Source organism: Podarcis filfolensis (genome assembly GCF_964270895.1).
Source record: "Podarcis filfolensis genome assembly, chromosome: 7".
NCBI lineage: Eukaryota > Metazoa > Chordata > Lepidosauria > Squamata > Lacertidae > Podarcis > Podarcis filfolensis.
The window spans coordinates 26,183,878-26,210,591 of NC_139603.1; the positions used below are offsets into that span (position 1 = coordinate 26,183,878).

The 26,714-nt window shown below is 41.2% G+C and overlaps 1 protein-coding gene and 1 long non-coding RNA gene across 3 annotated transcripts in view; one reads left to right on the forward strand and one right to left on the reverse strand.

The window, feature by feature from the left end:
- The window catches only part of GMDS (GDP-mannose 4,6-dehydratase), a 279,224-nt gene that overhangs the window by 238,694 nt on the left and 13,816 nt on the right, over nt 1–26,714 (forward strand). The gene's annotated exons all lie outside the window — the stretch shown is intronic.
- On the reverse strand, nt 13,170–25,402 carry LOC310767271. The gene is made up of 3 exons (XR_014550825.1): nt 24,753–25,402; nt 22,375–22,444; nt 13,170–14,041 (listed from the first exon to the last, which is right to left on the reverse strand). It is a non-coding gene; the product is annotated as an uncharacterized lncRNA (long non-coding RNA).

Sequence of the window (26,714 nt, forward strand, 5' to 3'; positions counted from 1 at the left end):
GTACCTCAGGTTAAGAATTTAATTTGTTCTGGAGGTCCGTTCTTAACCTGAAACTGTTCTTAACCTGAAGCACCACTTTAGCTAATGGGACCTCCCGCTGCCGCTGTGCCACCGCCACACAATTTCTGTTCTCATCCTGAAGCAAAGTTCATAACCCGAGGTACTATTTCTGGGTTAGTGGAGTCTGTAACCTGAAGCGTCTGTAACCCGAGGTACCACTGTAATATTTTCCCCTCGGAACTTCTTTTGTGAATCAGCTCACATACTTCTTGCCTGTTCCAAAGTAAAATTCTGAACCCCATGCACATTTACTCAGAAGTTAAATAGGGCTTCTTAATGTGATTATGACTGGCGGACATACAGCCATGTGAACCAACCAAGGATTTGAGAGAAGCTACAGAGGTGCCTCCGAGGAAGGAAAGAAAGCTCAGCCTGGCAGGTTCAATGGACAGGGACTTTTCTGAGATGGCCCCACAAATATGGAATTCCCTCCCCTGAGATACACAATCAGGGCACTCGCTGGCAGTGCTTAGGCAGGCTCCAAACTTGTTTTTGCTTTTAATAAGGAGGTTTAATAGACATACTTTTGTCTAACAGTAATATATTGTTATGAAATGTTTTTGCTGTTCTTATTATGATTGCGATTATGTTGTTTATCTTTTATATGGTTTTTAATAGTTTAAAATGTTGTAAGCCACAGCAGGAAAATAGAGGACTGGGTAGATCAGTTGGTTTGAACGTGGTGCTGATAACACCAAGGTTGCAGGGTCAATCCCCATATGGGAGAGCGGCATGGGGGGTGGACTAGATCCTCAGGGTCCCTTCCAACTCTACAATTCTGTGAAAGATGGCTGATAAATTTTAACAAGAGCAACAATGAGGAGGAGACATTCTTCCTAAAGAAAGTACAAAGGGCAAAGTACAAAAATAAAACAAATAATTCCTTCTACCAGTGTCTCTAAACAATAACTTCACTTGTAACTTTGGGGGTAAACAGTCAAGCACTGCAGGCTGGATAAATTCATATTGTGAACTAGGCAATTACGGTAAATACCTTCCAAAAATATCACTATAAGTAAATTGTCAGTTTGCTCACAAGCAGGTTGGGAGAAGTCAAAATGTCTGTTTTAAGGCAACAACCCATTGTTATTACCCTGCCTGGTGTTTCCTAAGTATAGATCCCCTGCCCATATATTTCCAAAATATCTCCTTGGAAGACACTGGGAAACCTGAGGATATTTGTAGAAAGCAAATGTCCGAAACCTCTTCCTTAGCAACCTGCACCTTAGCCTCCATTGTTCACATTTGCTTTCTACGTCTGTCTCTTCATATTTATGTCAGCAACTCCTTGAAATCTGGGAATATCTGGGGGGGAAGGTGTTGGTAGTTCTTGTACTTGGCCCAAAGTAGGCATCAGTGTCATTCTGAAGTTACCTGCACAACCTTAATTAGTGCAAATCATTGTATAAAGTATTTGTTTAAGTGTATAGACTTCTTGAGGCATATGCTCAGCGTATGAGTGAACACTAGTATGAGGTGTTGTGTTTCTCTTTAATTCCATTCCCAACCATCCAGATTAGTTTATTCCTCGTCCCCTCCCATTTCTCAGTCATTATAGAGAAGGTAGCTGAGGGCCTTCTCACATTCTTTGTTGGTTGTTGATACCAAGAGATGATTGAAACAGCTTCCTATTCTTGGCAGGGCATATTGCTTGAGAGTTGTTAAAAGTAGACCAAGGTACTTTTTGTCCCCATTACATAGGAGAGCCTGAAACTATTTTTTCCTTCACTTGGGGAAGCTTTCCACGATAGTGCTTGAAATCTCTTGTCAATAGTATATTATATAGTATATTAACAAAAAGTTAATGGGTTGGATCCAGAGAATTCTACTCTAATGGGAGTTTACAGAATCACCTTCCCCTGACAAAGGAATCTCCTGTCGATTTAGCCCAATGCATGTCATGCTTCAATAGTGTACTAAGTGATAATGCTAGCTAGGCAATTCTCATTTCCAAATCACTGCAGAATGTTTAGCCTCCCAATATAAACTAACCCCAAATCTAAGAATTAATGCTGTGTGTGTTACATATCAGTTTTTGAAATCTTTATCATGCTTAAGGAACATTCTATTTAACAGATCTTAATTTGATTTCGATCATCAAAGCACAAAAGTTATATAAACATATAACTTGGAACAAGAAATCTAGTGTGGAAAACAAAAATCTACTGCCCAAGTTTAATCTAGTATAGGCCAGTTAAGGTGATCCTGCCCCCCCCCCCAATGATGATAGAACGTGAATTAAGAAGCATGAGGCTCTTAGGCACTGAAGATTAAAGTTAAAAACATGGTAATGATACCTTGATGATTGAGTGATGTCTGCCAAACTTCCTCAGGGACTTCAGTAATATGAAGGTAATATATCATTAGAAGTGTTGAACACTATGTCTGACATGTTTAAATTTATGTATCACATTCCTCTAAAATAACAACTGGGAAAAGGTTTTTTAAAAATCTGAAAATATGTAGGAGTTGTGTGGAAAACCAAAATGTAGGTGATGGTCTCAATTGGTGGTGCTGAATAAAAGTGTTCAGAATCATGTCATATGGTAAAACCAGCTTCGAATAACCTCAAGGATATGTTCATGATAAATTTGTACTCAGTGAAGGTTAATAATGTACAATCCACAGAACTTTCGAACTGGATGGGTACAACGTATTTCAGGTCAATGGGACTGGTACATTGATGAGAAACACAGTTATATGACAAGAAGTTTCATTAGACCTTGCTTTCATGTAAGCTTCTTAGGGTTTCAGCATGAAATAGTTTGTGAATCATAACCTTAGGTTTCAACATGACAGCCACTTGTTCTCGATTAATGCAGTTTAAAGTCATGCAGGTACTCAGTGGGTTCAGAAAGTACACTGTTAGAAGGGATTGGTCTTCCCCTCTGCCTTGATTTACAACATTTTATATCCAGAAACCTATACTTAAGACATCAGTGGCAGAAATTTGAACTGTTGCATCCAGAACTGAATGAAGCACTACTAAGTAGAAACTTTTTTACCTTCCCAGTCCTGAAAATGATATTCCTTTTGAATCAGCCCCAAATGGACTTTTGAGCACTATCACTATGCTGATTTACGATCAGTTTGCTATCCACTTTGGGAACTAAGACTGGGGGAAACACATTCTGACAAGGGTGCATTAACTTGCTATTTTTGATTTCCATGGGGTATTTATTTCATTTAAAAATGCAATCAATCTCTTTCAGAATCTCTAATGCATATATATATATGCATTAGGGAAATATGCAAATTCCTATCAGGGTGTGTTTTTCTGGCTGCATATTTCTGGATGGATGTTTGGCAGGAGGATTCCCCCCTTTGAATGAAACAAGTTCTAACACCATCTTTTGAGAATTTGTACAATACAGCAAAAAAGGAAATGCGTTTCAGTCTGCGCACAATCTGGATGACTTCATGGTATGGCACATGGAATTGTCTGAACCCAACCAGTTCATAAGCAGTTGTTTCTTCTTCGAACTATATACTTCCAGATGATTATGTGCCGATATGGGGGGGAAACCCACTTAGAGTTATCCTAAGTATCTTTAAAGGGACGCGGGTGGCGCTGTGGCTTAAACCACAGAGCCTAGGACTTGCCAATCAGAAGGTCGGCAGTTCGAATCCCCGCGACGGGGTGAGCTCCCATTGCTCAGTCCCTGTTCCTGCCAACCTAGCAGTTCGAAAGCACGTCAAAAGTGCAAGTAGATAAATAGGTACCGCTCCAGCGGGAAGGTAAACGGTGTTTCCGTGCGCTACTCTGGTTTGCCAGAAGTGGCTTAATCATGCTGGCCACATGACCTGGAAGCTGTACGCCGGCTCCCTCGGCCAATAAAGTGAGATGAGCGCTGCAACCCCAAAGTCGGCCACGACTGGACCTAATGGTCAGGGGTCCCTTTACCTTTACCTAAGTATCTTTACTCACAAGTAACACACATTTAGTCCAATGGAGCTTACTGTCAGGTAAGTGTGCCTTAAAATACTAATTTGTATGTGCAGCTGGACTATTTGCCTAATACTGCTTCTTCTTTCTACTTAACAGTGCCCTTCCTTTGTCTGTCTGTCTCTTAGTAAAAGCACCTGATAACGGTGGCACTGCTAAAGCTAAGCATCTAATATTTCTTGTTCATTAGTTTTCGAATCTGGGGAAAAAAAGAATCTTCCCTGTTGTAGTATAATCACTTTAAAATTGTAGAAATTCAAATTCCACCATCAACTCGAAAATCCAAATGTTAAGAGTTTAGTGACATTGATTTCAATGGAATATATAGTCTGTTATAGTTCTAGATGGGCTTGTAGGCAGAAGAGAAACAACACCACTGTGCTGTCCAGACAGCTATATACCTTTAAACAACAGTGAACTGCAATCTGCTATTGAACCTTTAGTTGATATGATTAAAGCTTCATTGTGTTGATTTCTAGGTGATAGAATTTCATCCCACACAGTATGTAATTGGATATGCACATCTAAAATCTGTCGAACACACACTTTGCATTTACTCCACCCAGTGTTATGGTTCAGATTGCATTTAAATTAATTATCAGTTTGTCAGCTATGTGCATAATACAACTTGTTTGCTTCTGGTTTATTAAAACACACACACAATACACACACTATAATCCATTGTTAGGGGTGTGTGTGTGTTTAATTAATTGTTCAAATGTAAAATCCGAAGGATACTCCAAGCAGGTTTATGTTGGCTTCCTCCCTGACCTATTATGTTCGTGCTAACAATAGACCTGACACTTGTTTTGCAATGTCAGTTCCAAAATAAGCACAGATCCTTTTGAAGTGCCTACTCTTTGTTGTAAGACATATTCAGAATCACAAGCCAATTATTCTAAAACATTCCTTTTCCACTGGCAAAACAGTGGGAGCCAATTAACTGTAGAATTACCCTAGCATTTGGTACGCTGTTGCATACACTAACATAAACTGGAATAAAAGCTTAATGCCTTGAAGATCAATGAAAATATTTGTTGCCGAAGCCAAATAATAGCATATCCTTCAAAAGCTACACTTAGGAATCTATAAGGGGAGATAGCACTGAGAAAACGCACTTTCTGCATTCCATTCAGAAATCTACAAATCTCTGTCTCTTTTGAAAACTCCAACTTCAATCTTTTCGTAGGAAAAATCCCCCAGCTCGTTTCAGGTGCCCCATCTGCATCTCGTCTTTTAAAAAAAATAAAAATAAAAAATTTGCATTTTCTATTTTACATATACAAGCGACATAAAAACATAAACATAAAATTCCCTTTGACTCCCCACCCCCATTGTGGATCTTAATATAATGATTTCCCCCTCTGCATTTCTTTCATAACTCTATTCTTATAAATCCTTTATCATTCCATAGTTCAAATTTTTACTACATGTTTTCTGTCAATCCTACCAATCTGTGTAATTGTTTACAATAGTTTTTCAGAGAGATTGTAAACTTTTCCCATTCCCACCTCTTCCTGGTTTCTAATTCTTCCTGTAAGGTTTTCCATCTCAGCATAGTTCATCAGTTTTATCTGTCACTCTTCCTTGGTTGGAGTTGTACCATCTTTCCATTTCTGGGCTAACAGAATCTGTGCAGCTGTGGTCGCGTACATGAATAGTTTCATCTGGTCCTTTGGGATCTCTGGACTTATAATACCTAAGAGAAAAGCTTCCGGTTTCTTAGGAAAAGCTATTTTCAACATTTCTTTCAATTCATTATATATCATTTCCCAGAAGTCTTTTATCATCTTACATGACCACCACATGTGATAAAAAGTACCCTCTTTCTCTTTACATTCCAAGCATGTTTTAGACTTTGATTTATACATTTTAGCTAATTTATTAGGAGTTAAATACCAACGATACATCATTTTCATATAATTCCCCTTCAAAGTGTAACAAGCTGTAAACTTTAATCCTGTTGTCCATCATCTCTCCCACACAGCTAATTCAGTATTATAACCAAAATCCTTTGCCCAGTGTATACTATCTGCATCTCTGCAGAATCCTTTTTGAGGTGAAGGGACCATAAAAGGCAAGCAGTTCTCAAAATGTGGGTGCAGCATAAATGTATATCTGTCACCATTAGGACATTTGATTGGTGCAGCTGATTTGTAGTTCTATTGACAAGTACCTCTGCAGCAGGTACATATTTATTTTGCTTCCTTTTTCTGCTAATATGGCTCTTGGTTCTCGTAAGGTACGTATCAGTTTAAATGTGAAATTATAATTTTTCGTTCCAATTTGTCGCTCAGTCACCCATACAAGAGATTGTAATTGCAATCCTATATGCGCTTCCCTGGGAGTAAATCCCATTGAACTCAGTGGCACTTCTGATTAGATTTGTATAGGATTACCCTGTGTATCATAGCCTGCTTGAGAATGAACTGTCTTGAATTTTTATTTCTTTTTTTGAGGCAGTTATATTTTCACCTTTCATCTTGCTCATCCAAGACAGCTTTAGTGTTCTCTACAAACTTCATCATCATCTTTTATTCTTGGCTTCCGTGCATTTTACTTTCTTTTTGTGTGAGAATTATGCATACCTTTTCATCTCTTTACTTTATTACCAAGTCATTTTGAACCATAAAAAACACTTGCCTTCTTATCTCAGGTAAGTCAGTCTTCATGGGAGTCTTTGGCGAAGGTCCTTGAGTCATTTCCAGCATAACATGTGGAGGTCATCCATTTTTAACAGGCAATGTCGTGTGTGATTTCATTTGAGCATTTTATGTGGGGACTGGTGTTTGCAGGATGTACATGTGAGCAGAATCCTATATTTCTGTTGGATCATATTCACAGATACAAATCAGAAAAAGAAGTGTAGGTGATTCAGGCCTGCAGCATGACCATTTTTTATTTTATTTTTATGTTTAGTTTCAGATTTTCTTAAGAAGAAAGGTGAGAACAGAAGTACAATTGTGATGGGGAAATAAAGACACGGTTCAGATTAAAGATGGAGCACAGTTCTGAAAAGGTTTAAGATTGCTTGTGAAGTTGTCTGATTTTCACATGGAAACACTTATCACTTTAGCAGAAGATCTGTGAACTCCAGTCCAGACATAAACTTTCTGAAAGCGCTTCTCTTTTCCTTCACTACAATTTCACCTTTGACATCTAATGTTTCTGCTGCCTCTTTGACTGGTTTCCTACCTTTGTTATATTAAGTAAAATAACATTTTATTAGCAGTTTTTACATCATCAGCTGTTAAACTCTTTTTTGCCTTCCCTTATTGCAGAATTACATTTGCATGCCTAAGCGCACGCCCACCCCCCTGAGGAAGGCAGTCCTCACATCCAGTAAAACACCAGACAACATACAGGATATGGGATAAAATTGCCACAACTTTATTAATTTCAGATGCAGGAAACATTGGCTTAGCCAGGCATGGCCAAACTTGGCCCTCCAGGTGTTTTGGGACTACAGTTCCCAACATTCCTGACCACTGGTCCTGTTAGCTAGGGATGATGGGAGTTGTAGTCCCAAAACAGCTGGAGGGCCAAGTTTGGCCATGCCTGGCTTAGGCAATGGGCATGTACCCCTCTCAGCCCCCTACTGGGGTTCTGAGGCAAGACAGGTTGAGTCAGGAATATGGGGGACACTGCAAAATGTGTGTTTACACAGCTGGGACCCCTCTTGCACCACTGTGCGCTTGTGGTCAGTGACTCCCGTCAATACCTCTTTTAATGGGGACCCTGCAAACACCTCCGCGGGAGGGTTGCGTCACTACTCCACCCCTTCATTTGGTTGATGGACTAAAGCAGCCGTTCTCAACCTGTGGGTCCCCAGATGTTGTTGGACTACAACTCCCATCATCCCTGAGCTCTGGCCTTGCTAGCTAGGGATGATGGGAGTTGTAGTCCAACAACATCTTGGGACTCACAGGTTGAGAACCGCTAGACTAAAGGATTCTGCCCAAGGGCCTAAAACCCCCAAAGTTGTGACAGGAGCACTGAAGCCTCTGCAGCAACCTCCAGGGGCAGAGCAATGGCCATTTGGGACGGCATGGCCACGGAAGGATGGCGGTTCCGCACGCCGGGCCACAAACGTCGCCCACCGCCGGGACTCGGTGAGCGGCCCTTAGCCTGCTAATGTTTGTGTGTGTGTTCCTTGATTGGTTGAGTGTTCCACTTTTAAAGGCAGTAACCTCGTCTTTTATAAATCCCTTGACCCTGATGTTTAGCCACATTGGCATCCTTTTGAATGTATACAAGCGTCTTCTAGTTTGTGGGATAAATTTGATATGAGACTGTTATTTGTTTGTATTTGTTACAGCAAACAGTCTGTGGTTGTGCAAATTAATACTTAGCAGGAGTGGTGTGTGCAAAAAAAGTGAGCAAAGGCATCTTCTAACAATACTGCGTATTTTGCCCAGTCATGCATTGTCACAGTTAATGTTGACTCGTGTGCCATAAATCTGTAAGAACATTCAATAAGAGATACAGTAAAGCTTTTTGCATTATTGCCTCAAATGTACTGATGCCGTTCTGAGTACGTGGCTACACAAATTTATATTAGGTTGCATATTCTTCTCACTGAATTGTTGGACTAAAAGCATGTTACATTCTCTATGTTTGTTGTGAATTACAAAGAAACTACCTTATGTAGAATTTCCCAAAAGCCCTGCAGCTGTAGCGAGATGCTCAAACGTGGAGTAACGTTCAGCTTAGGAGAGTTGGCGAAAGATCAGGAAATGAAAAGCGTAGGGGCTTAAATCAGAAGTTGTTTATGGAAATCAAACCAAGCAGATTCTCAGTGTGTAGCCAGTGTGAAGATACATTTTTTTGAAAAGGAATTGTTTAAATAACACCTGAGGCTATGGTATGACCGTCAGATGACATCTGCCTTTGAAATGAGGAATGCGAAATAGAGAAAAGAAAATGTAATAGGAGAAATGAAAGCGTGGGTAAAAGGATAATTTCTCACGTCTTAAATTCCCTACTGGGGAACATACAGCTATAGATATGTGTTACTCTGGCTTATATATATATTGTAAAGAACATCTTGATTACTATTTTAAAAAACAAACATTATTTCACTTTTACAAATAAAGCATGGATTTTCTGTGAGAAATAGTTTTTATGTGTTCCCGTTTATACAACTGGCATTTCCCTTTTTCGATGCCTACAAAAACTATTTCAAAAGCAAATCTGCATACCCATTGATTTTAGTACTTTCTTTGCAACTGATGTACTCAAATACATAGAAAGTGGTCTATTTTGTATCTATGCTGATCAGCATTTATTTTTAAGTGCAATTTTTTAAAAATTGGAAAAAGTGTTTAAATCAGAGGAGCATAATTTTTTTTAATTCTTTTTTCAAAGGATTAAACACATTCATGAAATGTAACCATACTGAGGGTTATTAGCAATAACGGATGGAGCCTCTGTGTACAGAGGCAGTTTATCTCTGAATACCAGATGCTGGTGACAGACAGGAGGGCGAGGGTATTGCTTGTACTGCAACCAAGGCATCTGGCTGGCAGCTGTTGGAAGCAGAATGCAGGGCTCGGTGTACCTTTGACCTGGTTTAGCAAGACAATTCTTGCATTCTCAAAGCTTCCTTCAGACTGGAGGGAACCATGCACAGGAAGTGAGATGGTCTTTGCGTCCCGTTGAAATGGCTTCAGTAAGTAAAACTATTGTATGGGTTTAAATTTTTTAAAAAGCAGTCATTCGAAGTATGGACACCCTTCAGTTATAAACCCCTGTATTTGCATTAAAGAAAGAAACAGAAAGTCAAAGACAAGAAGACATCAGATCTCTCCCCTGGGCATGCTTGTAACAGTAAATGTGTGCTGACTAACAGTCCTGAAGGTGAAATATTTGCAAAGAAAACAAATAACCACTATTATATAATTCCCTCGTCCCTCCTGTTTGCTGTCACTGAACAAGGAAGGGCTCTTCGATGTTTTTCTTCGGTGGGTGTCCATCTTAATTGAACAGTTCAGATAAAAAGCTTAAATATTTAGTTGGAGTAGTTACAATAGCGTTCCTCAATTCTTTGCATCTGCCAAGAGTACAGTAATACTCTGCAGACTTTAGCACTACTGATTCCATCCATAGCCAGCATAGCAGAAACTGTTTTTTTACTTCAGGATTCCATACTATTACCAAAATAAATATATGGGTTAGGTGAGCACCTATAGATATACCAACTACATTTTTAATATGACTTCCAAATCAAATTAACTTCTTTTTGTTAGCTGCAACCGAGTTTTACAGAAATCATTTGTTACAAAGTCTTAGATATGTCCTTGGAAGGAATCTCATAGCTGTGTTGTTGTTTAGTCGTTTAGTCATGTCCGACTCCTCGTGACCCCATGGACCAGATCACGCCAGGCATTCCTGTCTTCCACTGCCTCCCGCAGTTTGGTCAAACTCATGCTGGTAGCTTCGAGAACACTGTCCAACCATCTTGTCCTCTGTCGTCCCCTTCTCCTTGTGCCCTCCATCTTTCCCAACATCAGGGTCTTTTCCAGGGAGTCTTCTCTTCTCATGAGGTGGCCAAAGTATTGGAGCCTCAGCTTCACGATCTGTCCTTCCAGTGAGCACTCGGGGCTGATTTCCTTAAAAATGGATAGGTTTGATCTTCTTGCAGTCCATGGGACTCTCAAGAGTCTCCTCCAACACCATAATTCACATCACTACTGTAGGAGGCAACAATTTATCCTTTTCCCCATTCTTCTCCACTCCACCTCAAAGCAATATTAGTACAGTGGTACCTCAGGTTACATACGCTTCAGGTTACAGACTCCGCTAAACCAGAAATATTACCTTGGGTTAAGAACTTTGCTTCAGGATGAGAACAGAAATCGTGTGGCGGCGGCGCGGCAGCAGCAGGAGGCCCCATTAGCTAAAGTGGTGTTTCAGGTTAAGAACAGTTTCAGGTTAAGAACAGACTTCCGGAACGAATTAAGTACTTAACCCGAGGTACCACTGTACTGTACTAATGTCTTGAGCCAACAAATAAAGTTTTCTGCCATGTCAGATGCTGGGCGTTATTGTTGAGACTGTCCTGCTACCAAGTAATATGATTCAACAGAACCTTCACATTTTATGTTGTGGAGCTGCTTTTTGCATAACAGGCAAAACCTAAGGTGTATCAGTTGCATGATTTCATTTACCAGACCAGTAGGCTCAGCAGAGCATCACAAGACGCTTTGAGAAACTGACTTACGGCATCAACAAAGTGTGCCAGTTCTAAAAGGAAGCTTCAAAGGAGGAGCAGGAGCAGAACTTCTTTGAAGCCCCTGCCAGTTCATAAAAATCACTGGAGGGGACAACATTTCATGAATGGTCTGCTGAAACTAGTTAGTGTACAGCACCTACGCCATTTGACTGAGGGCCAACTATAGTTTGCAGTTAAAACTAAAGCTAGGCACTCTTGGTCTTACTTGTTTCAATTTTTCTTTTAAAAAAAATTTGCGGGGAGGGAGAGAAAGATGCGCGCACACAAGCTGCTATAATTCAAGTCAAGATGTAAAATTCTACAGCGCAGTTCTAAGACTGTGATATTGAATCTGTATGCCTTTCCAAATACAGTCATACCTTGGACGTTTTGTCTCCCGAATGCCGCAAACCTAGAAGTGGGTGTTCCGGTTTGCAAACATTCTTGGGAACCCGAACATCCGACGGGGCTTCCGCTGCTTCCGATTGGCTGCAGGAGCTTCCACGCTTTGGTTTTTGAACGTTTTGGAAATCAAAGGGACTTCCAGAACGGATTCCGTTCGACTTCCAAGGTACAACTGTAGTGAGAAATGGAATGAAGCAGACTTTAATATGCATTTATGTGATAGGGCTTTTAAAAAAGATTAGGCAACTTAATGAACATATGAAAGAATAGTGAAATGAAATACTCTGTTTATTTTTGGTATACCATTATGCATAGTGAACTGAGAGATAGACAGCACAACACAGGAAGTCGCAGTGTCTTTTCCCTCCTATCCCTGCTTTCAAATAAAGAGACCTTTTCCTAGTACTGATTCATATACTGTAGCCAGTGAGGCTGTTTGAACCAACAGGTTTCAGGGCGTGCTTTCTGAACTGATGCAAGCAGCTGTATTTGAATTTGGGCCATCACATGCCCACATATTCATTGTGTGTGTTGGGAGTGGTGTTTAGTCACAGGACCCTGCGAGTGCTTATCCTCAAAAAATGCTAAATGGTGCATCCAATATTTTTGGCACAAGACTGCAGTGGCATTTTCTTATGCTATCGCTTACAGTACTATCTTGACTGTATGTTTGTATGTTTGTTTTTTTAATCATATTATATATTGTGGGTCTGTAAAAAGTTAGTATACGTGATCTAACTCCAAATAAAGTAGCCTTCTCTTTTCATTGTCAATATATTGATTTTTGTTGTTGATTTATATGCCTATATTTGGCACAATGTTTAATTTTGTCAGAGATTGAAAGCTTTCCAGCATATGCTTCCATGCAAAGGATTTAATCTCCATAATACAAGCAATAGGGAATAATAATAATAATAATAATTTATTTATACTCCATCAGTTTTTTAAGGTACCGCAGAATTGAAAGTTTTCTCTCTGTATCAACGTGTAGAGCAGGCACTCTAGAACTATCCTTGAACTGAACAAAACTGCTAATAGATTGGCATGATTTTAAAGTATTGCTATTCCGTAAACCACATCTAAAATTCTAGCAACATGATCACCAGCCACCGATCTTCTTTAATTTCTTATATGCTCAGATCAAGAGGGCATAGAACACCTAGTAACTTGCTGTCTTTTAAACCCTCTGCCTTTCATCTTTGAGGGAAGGTTGCTAATCTTATATGTCTTGTCAAGTGTTGAAACATTATCAGCCTTATACAATACAAAAAAAAATGTGTTATTAATTGTAGAAATCTTTCTGCAACTTCAGTTCATTTGAAAATAGCTATTTGGGAGTAATGTGCATTTTAAAAATAGAAATAATGTAGCAGGAAAAATATGCACTACTTCTAGACTGTAAAGAGACTCTAAAATATCATATAATACTGGGAAGATATGTCAACCACTATCTCCTTCCCAGGATGGGGAGTGGGGCAAAATAAATGCTAATGATTTGAAAAAGGTTGCTCTTTTTTATTTAAAAAAAAAGGTTGAGGAGCAACTGTTTGAAATGTACACAAATCCATCTTATTCTTTAAAACTATATTAGGCTAGTTTCCAAGTTGTGCTGACATCCTACATACTGGTTTTCAGAAAGGACTGTCACCATCAATTTTTCTTTTTTAAAGGACTTTAATTCTTTCAGCATGTTCATATGGTTTTATAAAGCCCCAGATACATAGCAAATCCCCTTGGTGTTGTAAGACAAGATTGCTGTTAAAAAATGTTTAGGCTTAGTCAGCTTCTTCTCACCACCGAAGTCATGAGGGACTCTGGGAAATGGTGTTTATACTAAGCTTAAATTGATAGGGCAAGTTTAATGCAATCAGGTCAAAGGTACAACTGCTTAGCTAGCCTCATCAACCACTCAGGTTTCAGCATCGGTTTATAAGCAAAGGCCTGTAATGATAACATCTGGCTGCTAACTCATGGACCGCTTTTCTGCACGCCATGATTGAATGTAATTTGATGGTGGGGAGGAGCAAAGCTTAGGGGCATCTTAATTCTCAAATTATACGATTCCAAATAGATAAGATAGAAATGCTAGACTTTGATCGATCTCAGTATTGTGACCAGCTCTTCCCCCAACACTCCTTTTAAACAAAGTGCTTTCCTTCGCCTTGCCCATGGGCAAAGGCCTTCGGGTCGAGTAGGAAGTGTGCAGTTGCTTTTTTAAGCCTTTGTGATTTGGATGGGAAAAACAAAAACAAAGTCTTCATTCTCAGTTTGTCTCCTTTGCACTTATTCATCAAGCGGAGCTCAGGAAGGTTCTGGCTGAAGCGCTGTGTTCGCTGCGAATTAAATAGCCAGGAATAGGATCAAGATGATGCACAGCTTGCCTCCGTACCACAGAGCGCTGCTTCAAATCCCTCAGCCTATTAAACAATAAAATATTACATATGTGAAACCATCTCTCACAAACTTATCCAGACTTCACTTTTACCAACAACTCATAAATGCCAAGGGCGCACATATTCTTTACAACTTATGATGCCTTCTATTATAAATCTCCATTCTATTCCCCATCAGATTTCTTAGATTTAGAACACTAGTCCTTCTTTAAAGGAATAATTAGATGTAATCTTGTCTAATTTTGTGACTGTTTTTCAAATTCTGCTATTATCAGTGTTCATCAACCTTCAGTCCACACAGGTTGTTGGCCTAGAGTTCCCTTCATTCCCAGCCAGCTTGACCAATTGCAGGGATGGTGTATTCCAACAACATCTGGGGACACGAGGATGGAGAACACTGTACTATTTCATTCTGTGTTAAATTCATCAAAGCAATATATGATCAGACAAGACAAGAGACCTTAGTTTAGTGGCCAAGCAACTACTTTGCATGCAGAAGGTCACAGGTTCCATCCCTGGCATCTGGGAAAGATCCTCATCTGAAGGCCTGAAGAACCTCTATCACTCAGTGTAAACAAAACTGAACTAGATGGACCAATGGCTTGACTCAGTAAAAAGCAGCTTCCGATGTTGCCATGGCTGTCGATTTGTATTTCCCAAATTACTTCTCCTCTCATTCCTCTTTTTCTTCATCATCTCATCCATCACTGCACCTAGACGCCAAGACTGACTGTGTCCAGAAGTTTAAAAATCTTGGTTGATTAATTTATTAATGAAGCAATTCTAAATAAATTTGCATGTGAATTTAAAAAGTAGTTCTGAAGGGCAGGTGCATAACGTATTTGTCTTTATATGAGGCCCACATGGCTTATTGTAAGATAGTCTCCTGGGACGGGGGTAAGGGAGCGAGTCAGGAAAGGTTATCACAGCTGTGGAGAAAGTAACCGAAACAATAAGTACCGTATTTTTCGCCCCATAGGACGCACCGGCCCATAGGATGCACCAAGTTTTTTGGGGGGGAAATAAAGAAAAAAAATTATTTTCCCCCCCCAGGCGCTTGTGGGGCCGGCAGCAGGGAGAAGCGCTCTTCTCCCCGCCGCCCGCCTGCAGACCAGGTCTGGGGACAGCGGGAAGACGCGCTGCGCCTCCCAGCTGTCCCCGGAGCTTGCAGGGCTGGCAGCGGGGAGAAGCGCTCTTCTCCCCGCCGCCCGCCTGCAGACCAGGTCCGGGGACAGCGGGAAGACGCGCTGCGCCTCCCAGCTGCCCCCGGAGCTTGCGGGGCAGGCAGCGGGGAGAAGCGCTCTTCTCCCCGCCGCCCGCCTGCAGACCAGGTCCGGGGACAGCGGGAAGACGCGCTGCGCCTCCCCGCTGTCCCCGGAGCTTGCGGGGCTGGTGGCAGGGAGAAGCGCTCTTCTCCCCGCCGCCCGCCTGCAGACCAGGTCCGGGGACAGCGGGAAGACGCGCTGCGCCTCCCAGCTGTCCCCGGAGCTTGCGGGGCAGGCAGCGGGGAGAAGCGCTCTTCTCCCCGCCGCCCGCCTGCAGACCAGGTCCGGGGACAGCGGGAAGACGCGCTGCGCCTCCCCGCTGTCCCCGGAGCTTGCGGGGCTGGTGGCAGGGAGAAACACGCGTCTCCCCGCCGTCAGCCTCCAAACCACATCGGGAGACAGCAGGATGGCGGCGTTCCACCTCCCCGCTGTCCCCCGACCTTGTGGAGCTGGCGCTGCGTCTCTCCTGAAGCCTGGAGACCGAGAGGGGTCGGTGCGCACCGACCCCTCTCGCTCTCCAGGCTTCAGCGAAAGCCTGCATTCGCCCCATAGGACGCACACACATTTCCCCTTCATTTTTGGAGGGGAAAAAGTGCGTCCTATAGGGCAAAAAATACGGTATATATCCCTTAAATAAAATAAACCATTTACCCAAAATTAAGAGAAGCTGAAACCCAAACTCTCCAGCTTTGAATGTACCACTTCCAAAAAGATAGTTTTGGCAAATACAGTGCTTGCTACCACACACAAATTCATGTCTAATCGTCTCTTTCTGACAGCACTGAAAACCTGGCATGGCTCAGCAATGTACATAGCAAAACTTCCAGCATCTGAGGTGGTAAATGCATGTCTGAAGCCACCCAAATTTTTCATCTTTTAATCATTAGCCCGTACTCTCCCACTGAAGTTTTATGATGTATGTGGGGGTTTTCAGTCAAAGGTTGGCGCAATTTATCCCTTTTCCTTGGGAGTGTTATTCAAGTTTTAATGCTTACATTAGCCATTTACATTTCTTCCTTCAAAGATGGGATGGGACCCTTTTAAAATAATAGTGATTATATACATTGAACTGTTCAAAGTATAAACTGCCTTTGAGGATATTAACAAAAGCTAAACTACCAACTGTTAAGTCAATTAATCATACTCTGCATTGGAGTGTTTCTTTTTTAATACTCGTAGGATAATCCAAATGTATATATGTGCCTCAAGAGGTTATATTTATACACCACATGTGTAAGATATAAATGATACTGATGAAGACCGTGGAAGTAAATTATAATAAGGGTATAGTTTGAATTACTTTAGTATGAATTTTTAATGTGTTTATTATAGTGCGGATTGCATTTTAGCTGAACCAAAGGAGCCAAGATTATTAACTGCAACCCCTGTACAACTCTTTGAGCATATTCGGAGTTAAACATTTGGTATAAAACATAAATATAATCTTCTTTCTTTCTAATTCCAACCCCATAATAAAGTAGAATGAGAAATGGTTTGCATTGTTTCTGGGGAGGAGTGGGGAAGTGTTTTTAAACCGATAGTGCGCGCGAATTTTATCTTACTGGACAAGTGTGTGCAATCTTTTATTTGGGTTGTAGAGAACAATATTGGATGATTGAAAGGGAGCTCCTTCTTTACACTCCTTTATACTTTCCATGCGAGACAGCTGATTGAAGAAAGGCCACACATAAACATTTCCAGTACTATCTGAAAAACGTTAACATGAGCTGGTATAACTAAACAATTATTGAATCCATATTTCAAAACATAATAATACATCAAAATTCTACAGTGAAGCTGTCTCCTCTTCTTTTAGGGTTGCTGCTGGGTTCCAAATGTTTATCATGGGGGAAAATGGGAAAGCAAGAAATCTGCTATCATTTGCTAGAAGCCTGAGGGCTGAATTCAATTAACAGCTAATAGAGCACATCATAACCACCGTGATTGTCAATACAGAGGTGTGCCCGTTGCTAGTGCTAGTTCTAGTTCAGACATGCTATGATCCATTAAAGCTAAGTATCCAAGATACGAACTACATAATCTCTGCATCATGCATGTCATATTACAAACCACACTTTTCCTCTAGGCCTAAATTCAGTCGTGCCAACAGTATGCTGCAGTTAATTATGCCAGCTGTATTAATTACGTTCTAGTTACTTCAGTGCAACACAGGTTTAAAAGGAGATCCCTCCCATCCTCATTGGGTGAAATCATGCTTTTGCTGCTATACAGTGGTACCTCAGGTTACATACGCTTCAGGTTACAGATGCTTCAGGTTACAGACTCCGCTAACCCAGAAATATTACCTCGGGTTAAGAACTTTGCTTCAGGATGAGAACAGAAATCGTGCTTCGGCGGCGCGGCAGCAGCAGGAGGCCCCATTAGCTAAAGTGGTGCTTCAGGTTAAAAACAGTTTCAGGTTAAGAACGGACCTCCGGAATGAATTAAGCACTTAACCGAAGGTACCACTGTATATGGCATTTTGCCAAGCAGCTTGCCCAAGGTAGACAGGATTTTAAAATGGACCATTTGAATTATTTCAGCCATCATGTTTGATAATAAGAACAGAAGAAGTGAGTGTCTGGCATAACAATGGCAGAACTTTAAGGAGGGTCACTTAGAGGGAAATGGCAGTTTTAAACAACTGCAGGGTTTTGAGTAAAGCAGGGATGGAAGGATACTGAGAATGGAATTTCAGATGGAAACAGCAGAGGTTTGAGTAAAGCAGGGATGGAGGAACACTGAAGGGTTAAACAAAACCCACCTAGTTTTAACAATGAAGAATAGCAGAGATGGATACAGCAGAGATGTTAGCACCAAAAAAGCTAACACAACAGAGCCTTTCCAAACTCATTTCTTGCTGTACTCAAGAAATTGAGTTCGCTGTACTCAAATCTCTGCCATTGTTTAAAATGGCGACTTTCCCTCTCAGTAATTCTCCGTCCCTGATTTACTCTAACTTCTGATGCTGATTAAATTTGGCATTTTTATCTCAGTGTCATTCTATCCCTGCTTTACTCAAACATCTTCTGCACTGGTTGCAGCAATAAGCAGCTCTGGCTCTCTCAGTCCTACCCATTGTCACCCCACCACCGCACTTACCTGACCTGGGGGTTCTGGATCACGGGCCCTACTGGTCAAAACGGGAGCCTCAGCGATTGCCTTCTCCCACTGGAAACAAACTAGGACTGCTCCAATAAAATTGCACCTGGCAAAAAGAAGCGGTAGGCCCTGGTGGACCACCCCCTTACCTGCTTGTGATTGGCCAAGCAGATAGCCAATAAGGATTTTTAAAAAATTCACTTGTCACTTCCCTCTGTGGTCCCCTAGGCTCTTGCTGTGGCTCCCCATTTACACATTTTTCACTTGGGGGTCCCTTAGAATATCCTGGGGGCTCCCAGGGGGCCATATGGGAAACACTGATCTAGAATGATTTGGTAGGAACTATTCAAGACGTCACACTCAGCTTCTAGAAAGAATGGTGCATACTAGTGAACACCCACTGTCACAGAAAAAGCTGGTTTCTGTTCTTACCTTTGTAAAGTGTGTTTGTGGCTCAGTGTTTTAAAAAAGGTCTACTGACCAAGTAGGTGTAACCTGGGAGACTGAGCAATGCGCTGGTTTAACTAGGATCTTCTCTCCCAGATACTCCTCCCTGTGCAGCTCAGTTGGGAATTAAAGCGCCTGTCCCTTCTCCACACCTACCAGGTACATTGAGGTCAGGCAAAAGAAATAATACTCTGTCCTAACTTGCATGAAATCCTTCACATGGCGCTACTGGCAGGAGAAAGCTAAATCTAATCCTCTCTGTTGCAGCTTCAGTGAACCCGGCCCACTTCTTTTCTCATTAAAATTAAACTCCTTTGTTTCTTGTGGATTTTCAGTCCATGTTGGTGTGTTGCAATAGTACTTAGACACCCTAGGGTGTGATCATTCTCTGAAAGGTCACTTCTGGGCCATCTGGGACATCCTATGTGCAATAGTATCTTAGTGTATCCTAACAATGCAGTGACTGTCGTTGCGTAAATACTTAAGGGTGTATATAATGCTTTGCCTATTTCTCTGGGGAAGATTTCCTCCTGGCTTCTGAAGCTTAGATTCATCTACGTACAACAACTCTGAAGCATTGTAATTCGTAATTGACTTATATCCTGTATCCCAATTTTCCTGAATGAACGTAGTCATGTCCACCTACTAATCACCTTGCCTTGCCTAATAAAATCACACTAGCAGTAAAAAAACATATTAGACCCAAATGTTACCGAGAACATAACTTGCACAAAAATAATTAAAACAATTATTTTATCTCTTTTTCCAAGCAAGATATTGTTTTTTTTTCAAAATTAAATGCACATTCTTTGACCAGTGATGATTCATATTTTTAATATTAAATGTGAAAGAATTATTCCATTTTTAAAAAAAGCATGAGCGTGGATATTTTCACCAAGAGCAGTACATTTCAAAGGATGGTGTAAACTTGCACACAGGGGTGCCAACTTGAATAAAATATTGGGGGGCTGGGGCAGATCAGCCCTGCATAATCGATCACATGACGTGGCACTCGCACCATTTGAACGGCAATGCCCACCAACTATTTTATGGGGGGGGGGGATGTTGGCTCCTGTGCTTGCACATAATGACAATTTAGCCCTTCATTTGCTTGTATATGTGTGCCTAAGGTATTTATATCCAGCATTTCAGTTTTGAGAAACTCACAAGGTGAGTTCTAATCTCAAAACAAATCTGTATGAAAATACCATTATCAAGTTAGAGAATACAGAAATACAAAGGCAAGAGAAAACAAAATATAAACTGCAAACCTAGCAATAAAACTGCATCGCTGTTCATTGAATGTTCTGGTAATTTACCAGAAACCAGTAAGGTAAAGGTAAAGGGACCCCTGACAATTAAGTCCAGTTGTGAACGACTCTGGGGTTGTGGCACTCATCTCGCTTTAAAGGCCGAGGGAGCCGGCATTTGTCCACTTCTGCAGACAGTTTTTTCCAGGTCATGTGGCCAGCATGACTAAGCCCCTTCTGGCGAAACCAGAGCAGTGCACAGAAATGCCACTTACCTTCCCACCGGAGCGATACCTATTTATCTACTTGCACTCCAGATGTTTCTGAGACTACAGTTCCCATCATCCCTGACCACTGGTCCTGTTAGCTAGGGGTGATGGGAGTTGTAGTCCGAAAACATCTGGAGAGCCAAGTTTGCCTATGCCTGATTTAGCCTCTGTGTTGAGAAGGGAAGGGGAATTATTGGTTTGCTTTGTCCAGGACTGGCCCACCCATGAGGCAAAGTGAGGTGACTAACTCAGGTGACAGGATTGACAGAGGCAGCAGATTATTTGTATTGTTATTATTGAATTTATATACTGCCCTATACCTAGAGGTCTCAGGGCGGTTCACAGAAAAGATCAACATAAAAACCACAACATATATAATCAAAATAAAAACAACCACCCAATAACACACACACACCCAATGCAGATATTTACTTCCCCCTTGTTCCTGATGGAGATCTTCAGTCACCCTTTCTTCCCTGGTGGGGAGGGGGCGCCATTTGGTGGTTCGCCTCAAAATGTATTGGGCCAGCCTTGGCTTCATTACACAAAAGTGGAAAGTGAAATGTAATTAAAGTGAGCCACAAATGTTTTCCGTTGTGTATACAGGGATGTCTTGGGAGAAGAGATCATCAGATTGCAGCTGAAACATAAAAAATCTGGATAGAGGCCATATTTGTAAAAGCTTTCTGATAAATGTGAATAGCTGGCAAAATCCTGCTGGGAGTTTGGCCTGAGGCCATAAAGGTATACACCAGCTGACTAAAAAGAGAGAAGTACTTTGTGTGGGAAGAATTTGGGTTCCCCTGTAATCCCTGAAACAGGACAATGGAAGCTACAGTTGCACAACACCTTTCTGGTGTCACTTAGGGTGAGGTTTGGGGTTAAGAGCTGGTGAGATTGTTCAGGCAGATAAACTGTGAGGTTAATGGTAAATGGTAAATGTTCGTATTTCTCTAGTAATTGCCGATGTGTAGTCATAGTGTATCAGCTGGTAGAAACTATTAGCTCAAATAACTCAAAATGTGGATGGTACCTAATTTTGTGAAGCATTGAATTTTGGAACTGTGCACTTTGAAGCTCAGTCCCGATTCTGATTCTAAGGTCCTTACAAATTCTGGAGTCTCCAGTGAGAAGTTCCTGAAATGCAATGTGAATACAGCTTGAACAAAACATCTGCACTTAAAATGAAAAAGTCTTATCATTTCTCCTATTGCAACCATAGTATCCTTCTTATTGCGTTGATAATGAAAATTGCTTCCTCACTGTGTCTAGGTTGCTTTATATTACCGTATTTTTTGCTCTATAAGACTCACTTTTTCCCTCCTAAAAAGTAAGGGGAAATGTGTGTGCGTCTTATGGAGCGAATGCAGGCTGCGCAGCTATCCCAGAAGCCAGAGCAGCAAGAGGGATTGCTGCTTTCACTGCGTAGCGATACCTCTTGCTGTTCTGGCTTCTGAGATTCAGAATATTTTTTTTCTTGTTTTCCTCCTCCAAAAACTAGGTGCGTCTTATAGAGCGAAAAATACGGTAATTTTAATGTTAGCATTATTGATGCCTTCTCATTTTTTTATTATCATTCATCATTGGGTTTTCTCTTTTCTACAGTAGATTAGTTTTGCTAATCGCCCTGGTAGCAATCCTTACAGTTTGTGATCCTGTACAGTTTGTGATCCTGTATTTAGTCTGCTAATTTGAATTGGAAGTAGCTGTTTCTGAATGCAAGCGGATCCCAGGTGAATATCAATATCATGCTTGAAAGCATTCCAGAATTAGCCAGTGTCATAAAACAACAAAGAAATTAGACGTTTTTATTGCAGCATGTTAAAACAGTGCTGTTATCAGCTGGATCATCATGTTACAGGGCGAGAAATGTAGCTGTCATGTAAGGGATAGATTTCCCATCATAAAACTTCCCTCCGTAAATGTCAGCACCTCACTGAGTGCCTCTTGAACTTCTAGTAAACACCAAGAGCAATCCACTGTGTGTATGACCAACCAATATTTTGGTCATGGAATTTACTCACCAGTACTATGGAAATGGGTGTTGTCCAAGACCTGGGAATCATCTGTTGTCGCACCATTCCTGAAACTGAACTGCTCAGACCATTGTGAGTCCCATGTAAAAGAAAGATTTAAGTAGAATAAAGTGGTACCTTGGGTTACAGACGCTTCAGCTTACAGACACTTCAGGTTACAGACTCCACTAACCCAGAAATAGCACCTCGGGTTAAGAACTTTGTTTCAGGATAAGAACAGAAATCGTGTGGCGGCAGCAGGAGGCCCCATTAGCTAAAGTGGTGCTTCAGGTTAAGAGCAGTTTCAGGTTAAGAACGGACCTCCGGAACAAATTAAGTTCATAACCTGAGGTACCACTGTAAGTATTTTTAATGTGAAGTTTTGCTGCCATATGCTCAGTGTTAAAGGACAAATTCACAACCGTTTGCAATAGCCAGCTTATTTCAGTGAAACGGTCAGGTTGATGCAGACCTTCAAAAATGTTCCCTCTGCCCTTTGCTTTTTGCTGGAGTGTGTGAAATTATGAAGACTATACTCCATCTGGGTATGGGTATCATATATTTCACTCACCACTAGGTGGCTTCATATCCAGCCCCCTGCTTCCAGTATTGTGGGGAACAGGGGTAGTCAGAGAGTGACTTGCAGGCCTAGACACTTCTTTCTCTAGAAGTTATTCCTTTGCAAGGCTGACACTCATTACCCACTTTCAGGTAGGTGTGCTGGTTAGAAAGTTTGGGGAATACAGAAAACACACCTTGCCTCTTAACATTCTCCTTGTAAAGAAAAAAAATCATTTGTGGCTATTCCTCTGTTTGTGCATTTGTTGTAATTAGTAAACAACAACTGCTCAAGAAGACTTCAGATATATGAATGGTGGTCATACTTAGCTGTGCAAGTTAATTATTTAAAAAATCAGTTAGGAAATAACAGGCTTGAGACCATCAGAATTTTGACAAATCTGACTCCTGATGGCTGGAGAGGTGTCAGATTTGTCATAATGGACTGCTGACCAGAAAAAGCATACATATTGCTGACCAGGAGAGGATTCACAAATTAAGACTTAATGGTCCTATCTGCAAAGCTCATGGTGTCTTTCTTCCTGGTGTATAGAAAAGTCCATGGATTTACAATATGACTCAAGTTTTCAGTTCCCTTCTTAGTTTCACTTCTCAGATCTGATGTATTAGGAAAACATTTTGAAGTGCATGATACACTCCTCTTGGCATTAGTTTTATGTCAGGATTGTTCTGCTACCATTTAAAAAAAAAATTGGATTATAGGTCCTATGTGACTATGTCATTGGTATTTATTCCCTAAAGCTATGTTGCTTAGCTGTGAAAGCGTACTTTCCACAAAACAAATAAATTATTTCCACCATACTCCAAAGAGAGCTCTGGAACTTCTTTAGTGAACGTGAGTTACTATTGGACTTATAAGCAATCATTTACATGCTTGATCTTCTTCAGGTGTGCTGCCAAAGAACCGTCTGCCTGCATATGTTTTTACACATCTTTTAGCTAAATGAGAATTCCAAGTGCAGAATCTAACACTCCTGAAAACTGCAGATATTTGAGTGCATATGGATTGTTCTGATTTACAGCAAAAGTGTTCCCTCCCCACCCCACACCGCCCCGTACACATCAAGTTTTTAAAATTAAAGTTACTCTTTGTGGTAAGTGCTCTTAGGTAAGATCCCCAACTATTAAGCACCATAACTGAGGAGCTGACATTACTGGAAGGCTGACTAAAGAATGAAGCCAGCCTAACTACAGTTAGTGGTCACTTGTTAAGAAACCATCTACAGATAAACAAGAGATGTTGTGTTGCTTAAGGCTTCAAACTTCTCTAAGGTTTAGGAGATATACGAGTTGCTTTTAGATGCAGTTTAAGACTTAACTTTGCATAGATGTACTGTTATTTCCCATCCATGCCAGTGGGAAGTCCTTGATGGAATATTTCTGTGCTGTGTTTTCTGTGTCTTCCTTTCATTCACTACTCCTCCAATACCTTGTTGTTGTTGTTGTTGTTGTTGTTGTTGTTGTTGTTGTTGATCTATAAAAAAATATGTGTATAGCACTATATCATTTTTTTAAAAAAATATCAAAGCGGTTTTCAGCAATAAAACCATACAATAAAACCATTCAAAAGCCATTAAAAAGGTACTGGGCATGTGTGCAGGTACTTCTGTACCCTTGCACAAGACTGATATTCACCTATACTTACTGAAATAATACTAAGGGAGGTCTTGTGGAAGACCTCAGTATTTTTAAAAACAGCTTTTCCCAATGAGGCAGTTGCAAGGACTAAAGGTCCCCTCCTTCCCACAGCTTCCTAAATTTCCTCCTTTCCCAGGTCCTTCCCAAGCAATCTGAGACTGATGTGTTACTTGTCTTTGCTCCACACTCTTCACACCTCTTCTGGTTCTGGGAGACCATGGGGGAGGGGAGCTGGTCACATCAGGAGCGGGAGACCCCCTGGCTTCTACAGCAGCCTGATTCATCTCTGCTTCTTGGCCTCCTTCCTCTCCTCTCCAGCCTCTGATTCTGGACTGCTGTCTGCCACAGCCTCTTCCTGCTCACTGAACCCTGTTGCCTCTTCAGCTTCTGACACCTTCTCCTTGTGGGATGTAAAAACGTACTGCAGTCAGATACAGCATTCCTACAATGCACATACTGGGGAATGCTTTGTATCACTCAGGAGAAAACTTGCTAGTTCCTCCTGAGCTGGGACAGACTTCCTTTGCATGTGACTTAATGTGGGTGTGGCCTGTTCTTGGACAGAGAAGCACACAGCCTTCATGTTCTGCTCTTCTTGTTCTCCATTTTTGTGTCCCTAAGAGTTAGAAGTGACTGCTGAGCTGCAGTCACTTGAGACTATTTCCCTTATGGGATAGTTCATATAGTTATATGTTGTTTTGTAAATTAAGTCTGCCTTCAGGGATCTTATTGTGAACTGGATGATTGTAAGTAAACTAGTTGTATGTTAACTTTAATCAGATGGTTGTGTCTATTCTTTTAGGAGGGATATAAAAAAGGATCTTGCCATGAATCCTAAATAGTGAGGCTCAGACGAGCCTTCAACTAGCTCACCGCTGTGTAATATAAAAAGGGGATTGTTTAACAACTCTGCTAAGTTATAGAACTTGCTCATGCAAGTTAGGAAGGATATCATAAAATAATATACCCTCTCCTGCCTCCCTAAACATCCTCACACTCCTCCCAGTCTTCTCCCTCTACTCCCTCTGACATCTCATTGTCATCCCACCACCAACCCCCTGGCTCTGAGCCTTCTTCCCTTGAGAGTCTCCCAGCTGCTGCCTCCCACCACTCCTCTGAATCCAGCCAATCCATGTTAGATGCTGATTCACTGATTGTATTACTATAACCTGTATAACAGCACATCCTAATTTCCAGAGCCAGTCCTATCATTGGGCAGAGTGAGGCAAGCCCCTCTGACAGCACGTACTTGCAGGGGGATGAACCATTGTTCCTGAGACCCTTGCTGTTAGAGATTAGAGCTATGTGTGCCACACAACTTGACATACACCCTACTGTCTTCAGGTCAACTGAGGATGCTGTTTTGTTGCCAGTTTCAAAGTCAGACAGAACTGCCAGTCCAGTCAGTTTCTGCACATGGAATTTGGGCTGGGGGACACCTTTGCCTCAGGCAGCAGAATATCTTTGGCTGGACCTGGTCATCTCCTTTATTGCCTGAGAAGTCTGAGTGCATGGAGCAAAATCCTGACACTCCAGGAAGCGGCAACCTGAACTAACAAGAACATTAATGTAGACTTCATAGATTCTTTTGCCCCTAAACTCAGGGAACTTTGGACTTCTTGCTAAGATAGAGAAATGCCATTCCCATGTTTCACAACTCACATTACAAAGCTGAGTCAAAAATTCCTTTTTGACACTCCAGCCAAAATCCAGTGTAAAAATACACCAATGAATGGGGAACCAACCAGGGATCTCTGTGTTAGCAATAAAAACTGTCAGTTTGATGGACACGGGTGTGGAACATATTCTGACTCCTGATCTGTCAGCACAGACCTGCTGTGAACTGGAAAAGAAAGAAGAGGCCTAATCTGCATTAATTTGCTCACAAAGAAGATACCAAATTCTTCACTTAACATGCATTGGTAGTTTCAATCAAACGGCTGCATGGAGGAACACATCTTTTTGCCCCAAGCAGTTAATTATATGATGAAGTAGCTCAGGGAACAACTTAATTGGTGCTTCTCTTTTTGTATCACTTCTCTCATCAGCCCTACAACTTTACTCCTACCTTTTTCTTTCCATCTTACTCTTTGCTTTAAAAGAAATTGCAAAGGAAATAATTTTCTAAACAA